This window comes from Ipomoea triloba, chromosome 1, assembly GCF_003576645.1.
Source record: "Ipomoea triloba cultivar NCNSP0323 chromosome 1, ASM357664v1".
Taxonomy (NCBI): domain Eukaryota; kingdom Viridiplantae; phylum Streptophyta; class Magnoliopsida; order Solanales; family Convolvulaceae; genus Ipomoea; species Ipomoea triloba.
The window spans coordinates 11,316,618-11,327,012 of NC_044916.1; positions in this window are offsets into that span (position 1 = coordinate 11,316,618).

Sequence of the window (10,395 nt, forward strand, 5' to 3'; positions counted from 1 at the left end):
CAGAAGATGTATTTTTGACCAAAATATTATAGTAAACTCTTATATATATCATACTGTATTACAAAAAATAATGAAAAAATGGACATAAATGAATGGTATAACTTCCATTCACACTTATTCATTTTTAGATTAGTTGTAAATACATATGATGTACAATTGAATAATGTCCAATGAATAACAAAAAGTTAGTAAAAGTAAATGATCAAAATAAATAAAGAAACACATAAACCTTATAAATAGTACAAGATGAAATTTTAATTTTTGGGGATAAGAAATATTATTATCTGGCATAATTTTTTTTTAAAATGAATTTAACTTAGTAAGTATTGTGTTTCAAAACGATTAGATTTAGCTTTTAGCATATGCAATTTGTTTTTCTTGATAATTTTTCTACTATAGATTTTAACACCAATATCATACTAAATGAAATAGAAAATTTTTAAAAAGTTAACATAAATAGAAGTTAAATTTTCAAATAAGAAAATCATATACAAATATTTGTAGAAACTACATATACAAATATGCATGTACATATTTGTATTTTACATAGTGGGAGACTGGCAGTAGAATTGACAAAAAGATATTGAGGGTAAATTTGGTAAGAAAGTATAAGGTCATGTTTGGTAAATGGCTGTTAGCTGATTAGGTTGGCTGTTTGGGTTAGAAGGTATGATTTGTTAATAGCATTAGCTGATTGTAAAAAGTTAGCTGATTGGGTTGACTGTTAGCTGATAGCTGTTTGGTATAATTTTTTTTCTCAAAAAAGCTAATTTAAAATGCTACTTTAAGTAGCCTTTTGAATTTTAGTATTTTAGAGTTACAAAAAGCTTATTAACCAAACAACTAATAGTGATCAAATAAGCCAAAATTGGCTGATAGGCTGATTATTTACCAAACAGGGCCTAAATGTACAATAAAAATTAAAGAAGACAACCAAAAAAAAAAAAGCATTTAAGGCTACTTATACTACCACTAACATATTTTTAATTCCTATTTTAATGACAAATATATTAAAAAAAATGTTAAAATATAAAAAATATGAAGGGTAAAATTAAAAAGAAAGTGTAAAAGATTAACACAAATAATGCAAAGAACAAAACACTTGATACAACTTATACTACCAACACAGTTTTCATTACAATTAGCGTTAAAATAAATATGTATATTGTCAATTGAAACTATAGTAGAATTAAAAAGATATTTTAGTGCGTGTTGCTATAATGAAATTAAACTAGTGCATGTGTGTGGAAAACGAAACTAAAAATTAAAACATATACAACAATGTATATTGTCAAACAAAATTGAAATGTAATTAAAATACGAATACAACGTCATTTTAGTTCAGAGTTCGCGCTGCTACATAAACTATAGTCCACAATAAAATTTTTCCACATCCAATATTCCAATAACCGTTTCAAATCTTCAAGTACAGTAACAATTCTAGAATATCTAGTCTTGATTCCAAATCACATGGGTTGATTAAGCTTCATAGGACAAATCCTAGACTTGCTTACTCTAGATCCAACCACTAAACTGATCCCACAATGGACTGATTAAAAATTCCATTTTCGAATATTGAGCCACTAATCTTGAATTGATTATTACACTAATACTAATCATTAGAAATATTTAAAAAAAAAAACTATTTTTTGGGAATAAAAAAGAATAATTATTGTTAAATGATTCATTGCTTGTAGTCCAACGTACATATATGCATGTTATTTTCTCCTTTTTGATGCACTCTTTTGACCTACCTGTCCACCACAAAAAAAAGCCAATGCTTTCCCCAAAATTAGAAAGCGAATGATGTTGCTTCATTGATCACATCATCACCATCAAAGTATAAATTATCTTGCGGAGCACATCCATTTTGAATTGTCAAACATATAAGGTTAAGGTATTTTTTTCTTTTTAATAAACCCATCGGGTCTTTCTCTGTCCGTTGTTTAACGGTTTGGGTCTACCCACGTTCATTCGAGCCGAGTTCTCCCAAAATTCTTTCTCACAAAGAGAGCTCATTTGTCACTTCAACTACCCCATTGGATTATAATTAAGGTTAAGGTATAATAATCCTTCTAACTATTCAGAAAAGTACGATTAAATTATCAAACTACAAAAAATTTCAAATGCATCCATAAACTTGAAATATGTGTGTGTGTCTCTACGATCATGTGCGAATGACTCCCCAAGAAAAAATGCGCACAAATCTCAGCTCAACCATTGAATTCATCCAGATATGATACTCTTTAAAAAAAATCATTTCGAATAATAAAAATTGTGCACTTGAAAGCACAAAATCATGCACTTGAAGGCATAAAAATGTGTACTTGAAGGCTAAAATTCTGCACTCGAAGTCACAAAAATGTGCAGTCGAAGCAATTTATGGTACAAAAAAAGGAAAGTTATTCAACTTAAGGGTGTGTTTGGTTCGCACATGGGAATCGGAATCAGAATGAGTATCAAATATTTGGTAATGGTAATGGGTTTTGGTGAAAGTATTTTGCATGTTTGGTAGTATGGTGAAATGTGAATGATTATTAATAGTTGGGCAAACGGAGGAGGAAGGGAAATAAAACCCTTATTTTATTAGGGAATGAGTTTTGCAATTAATGAGGTAATCAAAACTCATAGTAGTTTTCTAAAAACCTGTCAACCAAACAGTAACAATGACTTTGATACCATTCCTGATAGCTAAACCTGTCGACCAAACACACCCTAAGTGTTATTGAAGCAATTAACCCATACAAATCGTTTGTAAATCTCGCAAATTTTCATTAGAAAGCTAGTTATACGTTGTTGAAAAAGAATGCAAAATATGTAACAAATACGCCCAGAAATCTTGCACTTGAAGGCAAAAAATTATTCACTTGAAGGCATAAAAAATGTGCACTTGAAGGCCAAAATATGCACTTGACGGTAAATAGATGTGCAATTGATATAATTTATGGTACCAACTACAACAAATGGAAGTTATTCAACTTAAGTGTTATTGAAGCAATTACACTTACAAATCGTTTGTAAATCTCAAATTTTGCACTCAAAGGCACACAAATGTAGACTCATAAAAAGATGCACTTGAAGAAGAAAAATGTGCACTCGAAGAAGAAAAAATGTGTACTCAAAGGAGAAATTGTGTACTAAAGCCTGAAACTGCACAAGACATAAAAAGATGCACTTGAAGAAGGAAAAATGTACACTCGAAGAGTATGTTCCATTTCAATTAAAGGTTAGTTGTCTCCTCACGTATACAAACAAATTACTCTTTGTTAAGCTAAGTAACACATGCATGGACATATTGTCACCTTTTATTTGTCTCTGATACCAAATTGAACGAGTATTCCATCTCAACTAAAAATCTAAGTTAATATATAGTTGGACTACATATTTATGTTTATATATATATTACTAGTATTTTTTATGCACGATGTACAAAAAATATGTGCCCAATATTAATATTTAAATTAAAATTTTTAAATATATTTATATTTTAGATCTTTAAATTATTATAAATAATAATAATAATAATGTAAAATATTTTTATAAATTTTATATTTATATTTTAGGAAATAACTAAGATATAACTCCAATATATAATGTGCATATATTATTATTATTGAATAAAATAAAAAATATATATGGTGGATGCATGTGCATGGTAATAATAGTGGAAAAGATAACGGAAGTTATAACGGTAGAGGTATGTTTGTCCAAAATATTGTAAAGTACAACTTTTATAGCATAACGTATAAAAAAATTAACGAAAAAAATAGACATAAATGAAGGGTATAACTTTCATTCACACTTATTATGTTTTTAGATTTAGATATATATGCTCAACGTATATATTTATATTAGTATTTTAGGGAGCTGCTTTTTCTGTCGAATTGTAATAAAGTTGAATACTAAAAATAGTAAGAAAAATGTTACACTTTGCAACTTAAAAATTGAACATGAAAATAATAAGAGACATATATTTTATAATTTGACAAAATTGATCAAATTACAAAGCGTAAATCTCTTACTATTTTTAGTATTTGACATTTTTACAATCGGTCTATATTGTATAATTTTTAAATATTTTATAGCCAAGTAAAAATTGTTAAACTTCACTTATTACTTATTAGTAATCTTTTTATAATTTTAAATTTGAATGTATTAAATAATATTTTAATATAATTTTAAATATATAAATTTTACTCTTTAATATTAAAAATTTAATTGTAAATAATTTAAAACTCTTATTAACCGGTAAAATGAGACAAAAAAGCTTAAATCAATTCAAATTTGTGCACTTGGATCTTTTATATTTTTAAATAAGAGAATTTAAATAATATATCCATATAATTATTTTATAATATATAGTCAAATCATATTTTAACACATTTTTATAATATCAATTCAACTTCAACGGCCAGATCACGTCTATTCTTTAATGGGAAAAGGTTCAGATACACTGTCGTTGGACTTCTCTTAGTCTTCTTCTTCTTCTTCTTTTTTTTTTTTTAAATTATTTTTTATTTTAAAATGATGCCTTATAATAATAATAATAATAATAATGGGGCAAAGATTTATATATTCTAAATGACTAATTTTACATTGCCTTCATGATTTCATCTCATAATTTTCATATCTTTATATAGTAATATTTGATTAGTTGATTTTATATTTGATTAATAATTTTTTTTAAGCGTTGGATGGATCAACCAATTAGGCTAGTAGCAAATGACTACAAATAATTTTATTGTCATGCCATCATAAAGTAAAATTATGACAGAAAAATAGCATTATTCATTGTGTATTTAATTGTGCTTAATTATTTTATTTTTGAATGATGAGAGAATCCCCGCAATCATTACTCGATGGTGTGTGTTGAATAATTATGTTTAATGTTGGGAATATAACTAGTGTTAAAACCAAATATTATATGGAATTTGTATTTGAGATAATTATATTTTTCGTTATTAAGTTATAAGTTAAGTGTAAGTTAATCTTTAACTATCATGAGCGGCAATTTTGGCTCTTGATTAGTTACAAAAATAGCTATTTTGTCACTTGTGGAAGTTGTAATTTTGGTTCTTAATATATTTATGAAGGGGCGGGGGTGATGGTGCTCATGAGGCTTTAAGTTGGATCAAACAGAAATGGTGACCGGTAGTGTGTTCTTCTTGAAAATGATGCTCAGGTGGTCATGAATGCGGTTGAGGGTGGCTTGAATATTTCTTCTTTTGGCACTATTATTGATGAAATTCAGGATCACCTACTGGACCTTCCTTTGATTAAATTCGTTTTGTGAAGCATGAAGCAAATACTCTTGCCTATACTTTATCTCGTCCAGCTTTATGTTTTCATGGGGAGGAGTTGTTGAATATTCTGATTTTATGCCTCGTTTTATTTCGTCTTGTTTTTCTATAAACGAATTATCTTCATAATCAAAGTTTGTGTTTTGACTTCACTCGCCGGAGTTTGGTCAGATGTTCGCCGGAGTTGGTCAGAACTACATGTCACAAATATGTTAGAGGGTTTGATTGCTCTAAAATAACAAGTTTGAGGGCCTAATTGCACAAATCAGTATAGTTTGAGGGTCAAAAAAAAAACAACTAGCTATTATTACTCCCTACCTGACTCCATTATGGTCGCAACTCGGGAGTAATGGGGCTGTTAACATAATAATAGGACATGCAACTAGACCTAACCCAGACCCGTCAAGGCATTTAAGGCAGTCAAACAATAATGACCAAGAGCTACGTATTAAATGTAGAGCTAGTGCACTTACAACCCGTTTGGTATATTGTAATTTGGTTGTAATTGAATTAAAATTCAATGAAAGCCTCAATTACATTGTTTGGTTGGAGGAAATTGCAATTCCACGGAATTGTAAAAAGTGCAATTCTCTCATTTGTTGAATTACAATTCATGGCTACCCTGTATCCCCTATGAATTGCAATTCAATGGACGTGGAAAATGAAAAAAAAAAAAAAAAAAAGATGCAATGACACTGCTATCCTTGGTTATTATTATTATTTGCTTTCAAAAGGTTGAATCCCCAACCCCAAGGGTCCTTGGTACCTATGAATTGTAATTCAACAAATGAGGGAAATGAAGAAAAAGATACAATGACACTATCGTTAGTGAGACTCAGTCCCTAGTCTTTACTCTCAAACTTCACCCTGTGACCAATTAAGTTACCCATGCAGGCTGTTATTATTACTATTATTATTATTATTATTATTATTATTATTATTGTTATTATTATTATTATTATTATTATTATTTAAAGGTAAACGTAGCTATTCCATTAATTCATAACATAAAACGTTTACATCAACGATCAATGAAACGGTAAACCATTCCTTACAGTCAGACATAGAAACAACTTTTCTAATTATGCTATAGAAAACTTGAATCGCAGACTGTTTCATAACTAGGAAGCTATGTTCCTTCAGGGAGCTTAAAGCTTCATCAAAGATCTGGGTCTTCGTCATCATTCTTTTTTGCTCGCCCAGGATAAGATCAACACTTGCCGAAACCAAACTAAACGATTTATGCTAATGAAAATGAAACACTCGTGAAAGTAACAAGAGGAAAATGCTCGTGAAAGTAACGAGAGGAAAACACAATAATAGAGAAAATAAAAAGTGGGTAAAGTCAGAGTAGGGTTGGGAGTTCAAGACTACCAACACAAACCCCAATACCTACCTACTGTTATTTTATTCAAAGGGAAAGAAAACGGAAGAATAAGATATGTGGCAGTGGTCGGAGGCGGACGAAGCTGCAATGGTGGTCGGGGCGGAAGAAGAGCGAGAGCAAACGTAGAAGGTGACCAAAACCGCCGGCTCAAAGCTCCATTAGAGCTCCGGCCGGAGGCCGGCGGTGGAAGTCGAAGTTGAGCAGCAGAGAAAGGCGTTTATTATTATTATTATTATTATTATTATTATTATTATTATTATTACACAAGGACATTTTAGTCTTTACATCACTTCTTTCCTTTCTATTCCCAATAATTCTATTCCACCATACAAAATAATGTAATATGAATTCTTACTTTAATTTATTCCCACCTTATTCTTTTTCCACCGAATTGCAATTCTTTTTCCTCCCAACCAAACGCCCCGTTGGTTGTTAGTAGTTATGAAAATTGAAGCACTTATGATGGAGAGTGTCACACTTATTAGGATGTCGTTACTATCATTACTAGTGTTTTACCCGTGCGATGCACGAATAAAATTATGTTATTATGAATTTAAATAAAAAATTTTAAAAAATATAAATATTTTAAAATGTACAATAACAATATAGTTGTAACTCCATATATTTGGTTAAGTATCTATTTTCATAGCATATAAAATTTAAATTTAAATTTTGTATAATTAATAGAGTCTCTAATTAATTATGTACACATTTAAATAAATTTATAGAAAAAAAATGACATAATTAATTTCATTTATTCCTAAGTGTATTTCATATATATTATAATTCTAACAATATGAATAATAACTAAGAAAATTATATTAAAAAAAAGATGTAAATTTTAACTTTTGTATTAGTAAATTTAAATTCTAATTGGATGCATTTCCTTAATGATGGTATAATATGTCATATATGCAAACAATATCTATTAATATGTATATAGGCAAAATCTATAATATAATTTCCATAATTATAATATATATTGATGGATTTATAATTAAAATAATCACATTTAAAAATTAACAAAATTAGCATTTTAATTTTTTATGATTAATATAATGCATAAATATAAGTATGTATTTTAAAAATTTTCTAAATAGTTATGAACACATGTTTTTTTAATTTTATAATTCTATTTTCGTAAGTATATTTCATAGTTTATTACGTATAATTAAAGAAATTGATTTACAAATTAAAAGAATTTAATTTTTAAATTTGTATGGATTAATATAGTCCCTAACTATATTACGCATTTAGGCATATTTTTAAATTTTTACTTAAGAGTATGANGATCCTCCAAACCAACCACTCACAACTCCATGAAATAATAACCTTAGTTGGGTTGTGAAGATGATGGGTTGTGTATGGTCATATAGAGTGTATTTATACACAATGGATGAGATCAAGAAAGGTAAAAGCTTTCAAATTTTTAATTAATATAAAAGACGTTACAATCCCCAAAAAGGTATATCTTTGATTTCAGACAAAAATTTATAGGAATATTTCATATTCTTTCCTTGTTTATCATTTTTTTTATCATACAATTATTTATCATTAATCAATGATTTTTATTAAAATAATTATGAGTTTGGTTTTACAAAAATGCCCTCCAATTTTGGGGGGAAAACTCTTGCTAGGCACTTCTATTATTATATATATATATATATATATATATATCAGAATGTAATGTCGGAAAATCTCATCACCAACCGCGCCGACAGATCCTCCAAACCAACCACTCACAACTCCATGAAATAATAACCTTAGTTGGGTTGTGAAGATGATGGGTTGTGTATGGTCATATAGAGTGTATTTATACACAATGGATGAGATCAAGAAAGGTAAAAGCTTTCAAATTTTTAATTAATATAAAAGACGTTACAATCCCCAAAAAGGTATATCTTTGATTTCAGACAAAAATTTATAGGAATATTTCATATTCTTTCCTTGTTTATCATTTTTTTTATCATACAATTATTTATCATTAATCAATGATTTTTATTAAAATAATTATGAGTTTGGTTTTACAAAAATGCCCTCCAATTTTGGGGGGAAAACTCTTGCTAGGCACTTCTATTATTATATATATATAGATTATAATCGTTACCATTGCATAGTATAAAAGTTGAGCTCATATAACAACAAGAAGGGACATGCTCAAAAACTTGTATCCAGAATCATCAAACAATATTAGGGTGTGTTTGGTTGACGGGTTTTGATATAAGGTATGAGTATAAAGTGATTGTTATTGTTTGGTTGATAAGTTTTTAGAATATTATTGATAGTGTAAATGTAAACGGGTCTACGATTACGCTACGAATACGTGTGTTACGTGTGGTGAAGGATGCCGCTCGGCCGGTCAATCGGTCGCTCTACCGGTTGACGACTGAGCGGTAAGAAGCTATGTCGCTCTACGGGTGACGAACAGTAACAAGGAGAGAGCAAGAGAGACGAATGAGCAAATCACAAGTGTATTAGTGTAGTACTGATGAGTTCTCCTTTAGCGAGAGGAATTAGCCCTATATTTATACAAAGTGGATTCACTATGCACATGGTGTCTGATATGCAAGTGGAGGGCATATGGGCTGTCACTCCGCAAAATGCGCATCGGTTTGCTCGAAGTGGTTGAGTTACTCGAGGTGATGAAAACACGGATCCCTTGTTCCCGAAAAGTTGTCGGTCGTCACATCAAGCAACTGTTGCGCTCGTGAGCCTCCAATCCACAAGGTGTGTTGCTTCCGATCATGCGGGCGACGGACCGGGTGACCGTCGACGGACCGGTTGGGTGACCGTTGACGGACAGGTGATTTACGGACCGACTAGTACATGTGCATATTTACCCATCAATTATTATGGGTTTGGAATACTCCATTAATTGAAAAACTCATACCCTTATTAAATAAGGGTTTCATTTCCCTTCCTTCTTTCTTCCCCAACTATTAATAATCATTCCCATTTCACCCTACTACCAAACATGCAAAATACTTTCACCAAAACCCATTACCCTTACCAAGTATTTGATACCCATACCGATACCGATTCTCATATGCGAACCAAACACACCCTTACTTGTTTACTTGTTACTTCTTTTCAAATATACTCCAGTAACGTTATTATCGTCAACCAGTAAATAATAAATATAACAACTAAAATAAAACAGATGAAATATAAGTAGTCAAAAAATAAAATATTTTTGTCACATACTCAAATTTTATTATTTTCCCCTTTTATCCAATGGTTTGATATATACTCCGTATAACTAAATTTTTACCTTTTTACTCATATTCTTTTACTTAAAAAAAAAAAAAAGACACTAGAGTAAAAGTTATTCAAAAAAGTTCTCACTAAATTTCTCTTTTCTTGATTTTATTTTCTATTACATGATTGAACATTTGACTATAATATATTATGAGGTAAGTGGTGACATAGAGGCAGCCGCCTTTTCCTAGTATAATACTCCGTCATTATAACTATGAGGAGATTTTTTTTTTTTCCTCCAATAAAAAACAAGAGTAAGGTTTTTTTATGTAGCCCAGGATTTTCACCGCCGTCTGAAAAGACAATAATTAAACTCTTGACCTTTGATTAGGATGAATAAGTCTCTTCTACTTGATCACACCCTCTAGGTTTGTGGGAGTAAGGTTTTGAGAGTACATCAAGTATTTTTCGAACAATAATAATACCAATATTGAGGTTTAGATTTTAATT